The 13,021-nt window shown below is 47.4% G+C and overlaps 1 protein-coding gene across 1 annotated transcript in view; it reads left to right on the top strand.

Moving 5' to 3' along the window:
- The first annotated feature begins 1,297 nt into the window (after window positions 1–1,297).
- ANKFN1 (ankyrin repeat and fibronectin type III domain containing 1) overlaps window positions 1,298–13,021 on the top strand; it is a 364,510-nt gene continuing 352,786 nt past the window's right edge. The window contains exon 1 of the mRNA XM_075903834.2: window positions 1,298–1,345. The gene's annotated coding sequence lies outside the window, so the exon portion shown is untranslated. The remainder of the gene's footprint in view (window positions 1,346–13,021) is intronic.

Here is a 13,021-nt window from a genome sequence, read left to right as displayed (position 1 = left end):
CCCATGTCTAGACTGCTTTTTTCCCCAAAAAAACCTCTTCAGAGAAAAGGATCGGAAGAGGATCCTGGACGTTAGCTAGAAAACCAACTACTATTAAAGAACTCATGATGTAGTTTAACAGAGCACAAAACTGTTTGGCTAAAATGTTCTGTAGTTATCCAACAATTAGAGTCCTACCCTGGGACCCTGGAGACCTGGGTTCAAGACCCTTCTCCACTTCAAGCTTCTTATGTGACTTGGGACAAGTCATTTAGTCTCAGAGACTCAGTTCCTCACCTGTAAAATGGGGATAATAGATTGCCCTCCTTCACAGAGGGATCTCTTATTTGGACCTTTCGCATGGCCCTAGCCTACAATAACATCATCATGTTCAATGGATTTCTCAGTTATTTGTTTATCTGCTCATCTTACTTTGATATTTGTTCAAAGGGCTCTTGCAAAAAGACAGGATTAGAAACTAAACCTTTCTGCAGTAATTTTTTCTTCAGTTCATCCACCAGCTTAATATTAAAGCCAAGTGGCCTTTGGCTCTGACCTTTGGTTCCTACTTCTGTGGCTATGACAACACAGTGTGACTGGCTGGCAGATAAAACAGCTTGGTCTGACTATGAAGATATAATTAATACCACTGAAACAAATGCATCCTGTAAAAGACAAGGGTATGTCACTATGGGAACAACAGGAACCCTGCATGAGTTTGCTCACAGCCTGAGCCATTTAGTTTGAATTGCAGAGTCTATACCCAACCCTGCAAGTTCTTTCTCTTAGAGAAAGGGAAAGTTCATCATGTTTGATGAACTCAGACCACCAAGGGAACTCCCCTACAGCTGACTTTTAGTACCCCACCCTAATAATTCTCAGGCCAAATTTCCCTCTCTAGTTGTTGTTAAGGGCAGCCTGATTTTTGCTGGTGGAGATGAGATGGCTTCTAGACTGGAAGCAAGTTGGTGCAGATATGTCACAGAACAGTTCTAGCTTAGAGAACTGATCCAAATATGTCCAGTTTCTTTTAGTTATTGAAAACTGTTCTCACTGTAAAGGGCAAATTATGAAAGCAGCTCCAGTGTCTCATTGTTTCAGCCCTGTGATGGGATGGACTAGGTAGGCCCTGAGGCCCCCTAATGGAGGCCTTGTGGCCCTGCTATACTCTGCCCCAGCAAAGGGCAGTAGAGAGGTCCTCCAATCTTCCTAGAGCAGCTGTGTGGCAAACAACCAATCAGGCTCCAGCAGGCTAATATAAGAACAGCTGCAGGACTAGACTAAAATCAGTTTCTTGCTAGAGTTGGGTGAGAGTGGCTAGAGCTCTGGGCTGGCTGCTGGGACTCCACTAGGATGAGGCCCTGAGGTAAGGCTTAAAAACATGCTAGAAGCATGGGGAAGTTTCCCAGAGAACTGCAGCAACAAAACAGTTTGCTTAAAGGGATATGGTGGATAGCAGCTATTTATAGGGTCCCTGGGCTGGGACCATTCTACCAGACACTGGGAAAGTGGCCTGGACTTTGAGGTACCCCAGAAAGGGACTGACTGTAGAGACCCTGCTGCAGAGCTGTGGCCAGAAAGGCCCTGAGAGGGAGAAGACCTTGTTTCCAGGGAGTGAGCCCTGGGGCACCACTCTATATCAGGGCAGGGACAACTTGAAAGAGAGTTAATACAAAAGGAACTGAGAGAGGCCCCAGTTGGTGTGTAATAGGCTATTTCCTACCTTTTAAATGCAGGGGAAAAATTAAATGAAAAATGTTCAACCTGGAGCTATTTTAAACAGTGTAGACAGATCACTCTTCACTAACAATAGGAATGACTCACTGTGTCATCTGATGGGGTTTGCTTTGTTTTGATTTCACATACAGACTGCATGTGACTTAGCCAGGGGACTGAGTCAGCAAAGACCCACCACAAACAGGTAGAAAGAGTGTATAGGCAAGAGGAGTTGGCTTGGGGTACTGGCAAGAGGGAGTTCACTCCAATACGAGCCCCCTCTAACATTCCTTCAGGTTCAGGCATGTAAACATTAGGGCTGGGGTTTTCAAACTCTGGGTCACCGCTTCTAAGGGCAAGCCACTTAGAAGCTTCCAGACACTGTTTACCTGCATCTCTGCAGGTACAGGCGACTGCAGCTCCCATTGGCTGCGCATGGCAATTCCTGCACAATGGGAGCTGTCAGAAGTGGTGTTCTAGTTCATGCTGCTTTCTGCAGCTCCCATTGGTTGGGATCAGCGATCTGCTGCCAATAGGAGCTCCGATCACCTTTCCCTGCGGAGGTGCAGGTAAACAAAGCAGCTCATCCTTACAAGCGGCAACCCAGTGTTTGAAAACCCCTGGGGGGCTGCTTGTACAGTATGGCGTTACTCAAGCTATGGCAGTCTGGCCCTGGGCTGGTAGTGTGTGTGTGACTATGAGTTTGGCGTGGGTAGATTTCCCCTCTTGCTTCTGTTCTTGGGTCTTTCCCTGGGCACTGTAATTGCTGCCATGTCACAGAGGGGAGCTAAGGGTCCTGCTCAGGAGTGTAACTGGCCCTGCTGTGGTGATGCCATCCCTGATCCTTGAACATATTTTTCCCCTCAGTGGTAGGGTAGCTCAATCATGTTTGAGTGACAGGGCTGTCCCTACCGGCACTGGTGCCCTACGCAACCCGGCACTGGTGCCCTATGCAACCCAGCGCTGCACCAGGAGTGAGGGGTGTGCTGAAGTTGTGGGGACAGGGAGTTGCCATCTTTCCTGGACTGGACACTGTTTGCTGCAATGGTGTTGGATCCAGGAGAGTTGTCAGTGCAGGAGTCTGGCTGGGAAGAGAGGTGCGGGCCAGAGGACTCCAGAGTAGCAGTGGGCGCTTGCACAGCCGGCCAGAGAGAAGCCGTGCTTTCAAGGGGGAAATGCCACTTCTCTCTAGCCTCCTGCTGCACAGTTGCCCTCTGCTCAGTTAGAGGGCTGCTCAGGCTAGAGGGGGAGAGGCAGCCGGGGGACTGGGGATAGAGCAAAAGGATGGTGAGGGGATGGGAGCTGCCAGGCTGGGGCTGAGTCAGAGAGAGGCAGCCACCAGACTGCAGATGCGTAAAGGGCAGCCAGGGATCTGGCTGGGGGCTGCCAGGCTGGGGCTGACCTGAGGGGGGGAGGGGGAGTGGCCAGGGGGTGGGAATGGGGGCTGCTAGGCAGCAACTAAGCTGGGGGGGCACTGAGAATGGGGGCTGCTGAGCTGGGGCTGACCCAGAGAGGGAGCAGCTGGGGGCTGGGGCTAAGAGGGTTGCTGGACTGGTGCTGAGGCAGGGAAGGATGAGCAGCCAGGGGATGGAGATGAGGACAGGGATGGAGGCGGCTGGAGCCCATAGACAGCACATGGCTGCACGTGGCACCATGAGATTTGGGGCATACGGTGCCCCAATCTTGGTGGTGCCCTACCCGGCTGTGTGTCTTGCCTATCTGTAGGGATGCCCCTGGCACAGTAGTCTTGTAATCAAGTGGCTGCTCCTTAAGCCATAAGGGAGATTTCCTTTTGCTCCTGTAGTGGAGCACTGCATCAATGGAGCTAGTGGGCCCTGCTCAAGCATGGGGCGGAGGGGTGATGGTATGGGGTTTTGGCCTGTTGCCGGCAATGCGGGGATGTATTACGGTGTATCTAGCAACTGGAGACTTCCAACCAACACTTCCGCTTTTATAACCACTGACCCAAGCCCAAGCTGTCACGCAGGAGCGATTTGAATACGGATGTGCACACAGAGGGCTGCCTCTTGCTCCAGAGGAAGCTCACAGGAGTTTTGCCGTTGTCTTCAAGGGGAGCAGGAGCTGGCCCTGACTCGCTGAGTAACACAGCAGCATCAAAAGCAGAGCTAGCAGCTGTGCTGCATGAGACGAGCTTGGTGTCTGTATTAGGGATGCAACAGTGTAGTCAATTAACTGATAAGCAAAAGTTTATAGGTTAATGAGAGAGACGACGTGCCTGCCTTTCCCTCCCTCCCCTCAGCCAGTACATTTTTTTTAGCAGGCTGGCCAGCAGCCAGTCTCAGTCCTGGCTTGTAACGGGTCTGGGACCTACCCCTGCTGTGGCTCTGCATTTAAAGTGTATTAGGAGCTGGGGGGCAGGCAGCCCGACTCAGTTCTGGCTTGTGCTGGGTCTGGGAGCTCACACACCCCTCTTGCCCGGACAGGGGTTGCTGCCACCCCATGCTGCTGCCTCTGTATCAGAGGCAGCAATACAGGGTGACGGGCAGTTGGTCCACAATGGGAGCTGGTTTTCAAACTGGCTCCCCTCATGGACCAGCTCCTGTCTGGCACCCCATGTTGCTACCTCTGATACAGAGGCAGCAGCACAGAGTGGCAAGGTGCTCCTCAGGAGCGGTACCAGAGTGCACTGACTGCTGGTCCTACCTATGGGGACTATAGAATAGTCGAGTAACCAATAAGAATTTATGAGGCTAATTGACTGTTCAATGAATCGATATTTAACATCTCTAATCTGCATGTTATTCTGCAGCTCTGAACTTCGGCACCTGTTGTTTGCTGAGGACTGTAAGCGCCACAAATTTACAAGACCCAGTCCCTGTCCCAAGAAGCTTACAGTCTAGGTCAGAGGGAGAAGAATCACACAATGCAGATATGTGCAGTGTACAGGGCACTGAACAAGCTTCAAACAGTGGGGAGATCTTGCCGAGGGCCATCAATGAAAGGCTTTTTTTGCATGTGGCAAGTTCCAGCAACTAGGAAAAACTAATAGCATTGACTTCATGAGGCCAGTGTACTGTAGAGAGGCACTGTGCCGTTCCCCAGACGGCTCTGCCAAGGCTCCTCCGTTCTTACCCTCAACACTCCTATTATTCCCCTGTGAATGCTGCCAGTTGGCCTGATGTGGGCGCACACAAAGAGCCAAATTCTTCCCTCCGTTACCCTTGGCACCATGAAAGACTTCAAGGGCGCTGCACGGGTGTTACTGAGGGCAGGGTTTGGCAGCCAGCTTCCAGTACAAAGTAGGTCAAGGCCACCAAATGTATTTTATCCAGGAAGCTTGACTCCATACCTCTAGCAAAAGAAATGAAACACATTTGAGCTACATTGTGTTGCCTGCCCTTTTAGCTGGGTGGAAAGTGACACTGTGCACAAAGCTTTATCCTTGTGCCAGGTGAAGGGAAATAAGGGCATTTTTCTTCCCCCTTAAGTTATGCACAATACTTGAATTCCCCCTACTTTTATTTCTGGATCATGCAACCGCTGTTGTGCCATCTAAAGGATCCAGGCAGAAACTGTGCTTTAGCTTTAACTGTGTGTTTCTCTCTCTCTTTCTCTCTGCGTATGTATAGAGAGAGAAAGAGGGGGAGGGGGGAGAGAGTGTCCCCCATAATATAAGAATTAGGGGCCACCAAATGAAATTAATGGGCAGCAGGTTTAAAACAAATAAAAGGAAGTTCTTCTTCACACAGTCAACCTGTGGAACTCCCTGCCTAAGGAGGTTGTGAAGGCTAGGACTATAACGGCATTTAAAAGAAAACCTCCATGAATTTATCTAGTTAAGTCCATTAATGGCTATTAGCCAGGATGGGTAAGGGATGGTGTCCCTAGCCTCTGTTTGTCAGAGGGTGGAGATGGATGGCAGGGGAGAGATCCCTTGATCGTTACCTGTTCGGTTCACTCGCTCTGGGGCACCTGGCATTGGCCACCATTGGCAGACAGGATACTGGGCTGGATGGACCTTTGGTCTGACCCAGTATGGCCGTTCTTATGTTTGTCTGTGAGTCCATCCACCTGTGAGTCCATTTGTTCCAGAATGCTTCTGATATTATAAGAGCTAGGACCACCATAATTCATAGGCAGCTTCCTATTATCCTAACTTAAAGCAAGGTCAGGTTTGGATGTGCCAGGACAATGGGATGTGCCTGGAAAGGGATTGTTTTCCATAAGGTGGAGAGGAAGTAGGAGGGATAGCTATACTACCGAGTGATCACTGGGGGCAGCAAGCCAGGGGACAGCTATACTACTGAGTGACCACAGGGGAGCAGCTGCACCAGCAAGGGTGTCCAACTGGGGACTGGACTTTCCACACTGCTAGCCAATAGACTGGGTAAGTGGCCTTCCCTTCCCAACAGTGCTAGATGGGGGGGGGGGGGGGGAAGGAGTCCTCACGAGCACTGGCCCCACTGCCGCGGTCCCCTCTGGAACTACTCCTGGGTCTGGACAGTGTGGGGTCCACCCCACAAGAAGATGCTGGGAGTGGGAACCCTGGAGCCCTGTCCCACCCCAGACAAGCTGGAGGGGAGCCGGAGGCTGGCGTCCGTGCCCAGAGGCCTTGCCCCACAGCCCCGGCCCCCCACTCTGGGAGAAGCCACTGCCAGAACAGCACTACCCTCATCCCCATAGGCAGCCATAGAAGCCCCTCCCTGCCCTACTCCTGCACCCGATCTCTTGCCCTGAGCCGGACAACCCTGCTTTGAGCCCCAACATACCTCCCAAGCTTCTGCCCTGAGCCACCCCCTCCTCATCTCTGAACCTTGACTCCTGCACCTCCCACAGCCTCTGCCCTGACTCCTGTATCCCCACATCCTGCTTTTTACACCCTCTTTCCCCCGGTACCTTCCAAACCGTTGCCTGGACTTCTTCATCCCCACATTCTCACCCCTTCCCTGAGCCCCCCCTCACCTCCCAACCCCCTGCCTTGACTCCTGCACCCCGTCATGCCCTGAGTTCTGCACCCCCCCCAAGAGTTAAGGACCCAAACAATGCCTACGTCTGCTAGTACTGAATAAAACTTAGCAGAAAATCCTATAGCTGGGGCAGTCTATTTTCTTGCTCTTATAACTCATGAAATGTTGAGACATTATGGTCTGTTAAATCTACCAAAGTGCTACACTGGACAGCCCCATGCAGACCACCTGTTCCTAGTTTGTATTAACATCATCTTTAAACAGGCCTGCATTAACAAGAACTAGGAACCCTTTTGTCTGTGCCCACGGCAGCCACAGAGTAGGGCTACATCTAGACTGGCATGATTGTCCGCAAATGCTTTCAATGGAAAAACTTTTTGCGGAAAAGCGTCCGTGCCAATCTAGATGCGGTTTTGCGCAAGAAAGCCCCGATCGCCATTTTCGCCATTGGGGCTTTTTTGTGCAAAACGGTTCTCCGTTGTCTACACTGGCCCTCTTGTACGAAAGAATTTGGGCAAGAGGGCTTTTTCCCGAGCAGGAGCAGCATAGTATTTGCGCAAGAATACTGACAATCTTACATTAGATCGTCAGTGCTCTTGCGCAAATTCAAGCGGCCAGTGTAGACATCTGGCAAGTTTTTCCACAAAAGCTGCTGCTTTTGCAGAAAAACTTGCTAGTCTAGACACAGCCCACGAGTTACAATGTCGCACTTTGGTGTACACGGCTTTTCACACGCCCAAAATCTCAACCGAGAGGCAATGTAGACATAGACTTACACACAATGAAGTGAGTAGGTCGGGATCTACCTATTTCCCTTTTGGTGAATCCAGCCCAATGTTTCAAGATGAGAATGTCCTCAATAATACACTTCACTCTCTGGCTAGGTCTACACTGGTGTGATCTTGCGCCAGAGCTATGCAAATGAGGCTAAGCGTGGAATATCACTGAGCCTCATTTGCATATATAATGAACCGCCATTTTTGCGGAAGAGGCTCTTGTGCAAGAAGGAGCTGTTTACGCTGCCCCTTCTTGTGCAAGAAAAACCCTCTTATGCAATGCCGCTACGCTGATTATTTTCAGGAATAACGGCATTGCACAAGAGGGTTTTTCTTGCACAAGAAGGGGCTGTGTAAACAGCTCCTTCTTGCGCAAGAGCCTCTTCTGCAAAAATAGTGGCTCATTATATATGCAAATGAGGCTCGGCGATATTCCACGGTTAGCCTCATTTGCATAGCTCTGGTGCAAGATTGCGCCAGTGTAGACATAGCCTCTGTGTTTTCAAAGTGAAACGCTAAGGACCCAGCACCGTAAAACAGGGTTGAGGTGGCAAGTACAAGATAAGCAAAGAGAGAGAGCAGAAGGAGTCCTGTAAATATCTCCCATATGTACAAGCTACCACTGTACTCCAGAGGGCAGTATGGTAATGCCTATGTTACCAATCAGATCCACAAAGATTCCCCCAAAGCTGCTTAATGAGACTGTTTATAATAGATTTTAATATGAAGTTTAATTGATAGGGTACAGAAACCATCCGGTATAGGAAAGCGAGATCAGATGACACCCCTTAGTTAAAATGCTCTTTATCAGTTCATAAGAACCTGACTTGCAAGATTTTATAAGGATGCAGGGTTGAAGTTTCACTGTCAGTCTAACTGCATGATCTTTTACAGTTTTAAGGTGCTTTATTCTTAAGCTATTTTTGTGCCAGGAAGGCAAAACAATTTTTTTTGTGCCATTTTTGCAACAGGAAGGTAAATAAAAACTAGCCTTTATGATTTATGTAGCACTCTAGCACTTCTTGAAAGGAAAAACAAAACAAAACTGAAGACATCATCATGTTTTTACTGGCAGTTAACCTTTAATGTTGATTGGAACTCTAGAGTTTAGATTAATAATTAAAATATATATTTTAATTATTAAAGTATTTACTTTATAAAAATGTCCACTAAAAAATCCAAGCAGTTGCTGGGTTTTTTCTGCTCAGTGTATTATAATCAATTAAAGTCAACGTTCAAAATGATTTGCTTCCAAAAGCCATCTGTCTCCATACCATCTACTGGTATTCCCATGTATTGCAATCTATAAAGTCTCAGAGGAATAGCCTGTTAGGGTACATCTAGATTGCAGAGTTTTTCCGGGATATCAGTGGTATCCCAGAAAAGCTCTGTTGTCTCCAAGGAATGCGTCTGCTTTTCTGAAAAAAAATTCGGAAAAGCAGACACATTTTTTCAGCATCCCTGTAAACTTCATTCTACAAGGAACAAGGGATGTTCTGAAAGAAGCTTTTTTTCCCAACATTTTTCCAACAAATGTCTCGAAAGCCTGTTTCAGAAGAAAAGCGGAAAAGGATATGCAATTTGCATATCTTTTTCTGACTTTTCCTTGTAGTCTAGAGACAGCCTTAGTTTGTGTCTGCGAATAGAAAGAACAGTCCTAGGGCACCTTAAAGACTAACAGATTTCTTTGGGCGGGCATATGCTTTTGTGGATAACAATCCCCTTTGTCAGATTCATGGAGTGGAAATCACAGAAGGTGGGACTAGATGGTGCTTGGTCCTGCTGTGAGGGCAGGGGACTAGACTTGACCTCTCAAGGTCTCTTGCAGTTCTAGTGTTCTGTGCCACATTATGCATATGTATAGTGAGGTCTCCCTCCTATGTAAGGACTAGGAGTAGAACAGAGGACTGCAGGTCTCCACGTTACTGAAACTTCATCACCGCTATGGGAGGACTGTGGTCCGTGCACTATCCTGGGAAACTAAGTGTTGAGCTGATTGGTGACCTTCCTGTGTGACCACTGAGTGCATATGGACCCATCAATATTTAAGCATGATGATCTAGGAAGCTATCTGTGGAACTCAGCAGTCCCTGGTCTGATGTGACAACAAACACTACTATCCCGCCCTAGTTTGGATCGTGGCTGTTTTTTGGCCGTGATCCTTGGCTTGAATCCAGATTCCTGACTCCAGTTTTGACCACTAGATCTAACTCCTGGTCCTACCTGGCATGCCAGACCACCTGCATCCTGATTGGGGCTCCCTGAAAGGGTCACAATCTAAAGAGACAACACAGGAAAACAGTCTGAGAGAGAGAGAGAACTATTGTCCCCATTTTACAGATGGAACCTTAAGGCACAGAGGGTACATCTACACAGCAACATTATTTCGAAATAACTATAGTTATTTCAAAATAACTTAGTTCACGTCTACAGAGCAGGCAGTTATTTAAAAATAATGTCAAAATATTTTCAAGCTGGAGGACTTGTTACTCTGACTCCTGTAACCCTCATTGTGTGGGGAAAGTTGGAGGAAGAGCGTGCTCTGTGTCGAAATAAGTGCTGTGTAGACGCTCCCAATTTAGAAATAAGCTATTTCAAAATAAACTATGCAGTTGACTTAGTTCTATTTGTGTACCTTATTTCAAATTAATCCCTGCTGTGTAGACGCACCCAGAGAGATTAAGTGAAGTGCCTAAGAAGCTTGCAGCAGAGGTGGGAATTATGGCCATAACTCCTGAGTTCCAGATCAGTGCCTTAACCATAAGAGCATCTGCCTCATTTGAATAGGTAAATCTGAAACAGGTGGAGGGAAACCCTGTGCACTAATACACAATCGATGTATGCATGAACCTCTGTAAACCCAAACTCTAACTTTAGTCAAGTTTAATAATGACTGCATTTGATTTTCACTGTGCCCTTTCTAGGTTTTCATTTCAAACTGGATTTCTCAGACTGTTTGCTTTGGTAAAATATTTTGAGTTACATGAACACGATCCAGAATGGATGGACCTGTGCCTAGTGTCACTCAACTTTTGCACATTGGCTTGGCTCACCATGTCTGGCTTTAGGTTAATCCCATTCATGTGTCACTATAAAGGTGGGCTGCCTTTTTAAGGCCAGGAGACGTGGGGACATAAAACCATGTTCAGTTTGCCCTGCTTGATATACCTGTGCTGGCTGAGGGACATAAAGGAAAGGAAGCCCAGTAGAGGAGAGCTAGTTGGAGGGGAGAGGAGAAGGCTGGAGAGAACCCCAGAAGACAGAGGCCTATGAAAGATGCCAGGCAGGAAGGCCTAATTGTGACTGTTCAAGAAAGGGCAGGAAGCAAGCCAAAGGAACCCAATAGGGGCTGGAGAGATGGAAAAGTGAACGCTGAGCCCTACTGGTGAGTGGAAGAGCCCTTGAATTGAAGGATAGAAGACAGACCCATCGGGAAGAACTAGGGACGGGGGCCCATTTAAGATAGAAGCGAAAACTGTGCATTTTGTTTGTTTTGGATTCCCTGGCTTTTAGCTGGAGGGCCAAATTGTGGCAGTGTCACATCTTTGCATTGTATAGGCTCCATGTGGTTATGCGGAAGCAGAGTCTGAGTAGCTGCAATGCCACACTATACTGCCAGGGGGTGCTCTGAGCTGGTGAGGCTCGTAATCGACCCTCTCAGCAAATGAGTGTACAAATGGGATCTCACTCCAGGCCTCGTCACAATTAAGCAACCGGTCACCGGACACAATTCACGTATGTTTCACAAGTTGGTCTCAATCCTTCAGGACACTAAGTGCTGCCTGAGGCCAGGCCTAACTTAAGGCAAAACAAAAAAATAACATACACAACTCCAGCCATGTTAAGTACCTATGTGGGGTCGACGTACCTTGATTCAAGTTTCCCCACCATCCCCACGGTAACAAATGCTCCTGTTGGCTTCCCTTACTACTTGTAGGAGCAGGAGTATTGACTGCCGACAGGAGTGCTCTCTGAGTTCGATTTAGCGGGTCTTTACTAGACCCGCTAAATTGAACTCGGGAAGATTGATTGTGGCAGTGTCGATCTTCCCTGGAGGGAAGACATGGCACGAGACAGATGGTATACAGTGCAAAAGCTGAGTCAGATTCATGCCAGCGCAAGAGCAGAGAAACAGGTTGCTTATGTATCAGCTATTAGGGTAGTTCCAGAAACTGGTGGGGAGTGCCCTGAATTGCACACCTGTTTCAATGACCTCTTGTGCAGAACAGTTGGAGTGCAAGGATGCTCCTGCCCTTGGCTTGCTGACATCCTGCTTCTGCTCCACCCCCCAGCTCGCCCTGGAATGATTATGAGCCCTGTACTGTATCAATGGCAGTGCAGAGATGACTCTGCTTCAGAGAGTTTTAGGCATCTAATTTGGGCACCTCCCCTGGAACTCTGTGCCCATAGTCTATCTGGCATAGCAAAGTCTCAGGGCTACACTGACTAGAACTTCATATGTGTGGTTTAGAGTTTAGCAAAGTTGGTTGGGAGCATCACGTAGAATTTCTTGGATTGGTTGTTTAGGGGGATTGTAAAAGCTTGAGGTGTTTCTCAAGCTTTTTTTTATTTATAAAGTACCCCTTTTTCAAAACAAAACAAAAAAATTAAGTATCCTCACTACCTACAGTTTTCAGACACACACTTTTTTTCCTACCATTTAAACTCATTTGTTTAAGCAACTTAATCGTAGCCAGGCGGGCGATGAAATTTTTGGGTGTAAAAAGCACAAAAACAATAAAACGCTGTAAAACTTAAAACAAAAATTCCGTTTTCTCCAAATTTCAGTTGTTGACGTACCCCCCAGACTTCTCTCGAGTAGCCCTAAAATTACTCGTACCACTGGTTGAGAAACACTGTGCTATAACACCAAACAGAGAGCCATCCTTGCAGTAAGGATGGAAAAACGCTTCCCTTAAAACATGATCTGAATCAAACTAGGATCATGTTGCAATTATTACAATGAAATGACCAGAATAAGAGGATTGTTCAACCATAATAATCTGAAATTAGATCCTGATCTACATGTAAATAATGCCAGCCTGAGAAATGGGAATCTCTACATACTATAACCATAAAAAGCTGTCACTTCTCCTTCTCGCTGAGTGTTACTTCACTGTTTGTGGATTCTAGCAGGGTTTTGTTGAGTGAAGCAGAGATTAAACTAAATACACATGGCCTAAAAACCATTTATGACTACTGTGTCTAGATGGTGCAGACTATACTGAGAGAAGGAGCCGGTGACTCGTATTTCAAAACAAGTTTAGGTCGTCTTTCTGTGGTTGTGGAGCTCCTTGTATATGTCTTTTTACATTATCTATGCCGTGAGAAGTGAGCGGGGGCAAAGAATGTGTCTGGATCACATTTATCATGGTTTCGGTTCTCACACAATGAATACAATAAAACATAATAGGGTTTTATGTCTCCCTTTCCTTGGATGATTTAAGCATGTGCCTGAGATCCTTCCTGATGGGCCCGATCCAACGGCCATGAAGTTAATGGGTGTCCTTCTTTTGATTTTTTTTTTTTTTATGGGCTTTGGATCATTCTTCAGCCTTTTCCATTCTAGAAAGCTTCCCTGTGTACTTTGAGGAAACTGGGGCAGGAGAAATGAGATGCCTG

Source organism: Pelodiscus sinensis, chromosome 20 (assembly GCF_052426305.1).
Source record: "Pelodiscus sinensis isolate ZL-2025 chromosome 20, ASM5242630v1, whole genome shotgun sequence".
Classification (NCBI taxonomy): domain Eukaryota; kingdom Metazoa; phylum Chordata; order Testudines; family Trionychidae; genus Pelodiscus; species Pelodiscus sinensis.
Note: the sequence above shows the minus strand (reverse complement) of the source record. Positions and strands in the feature narration are given on the sequence as shown.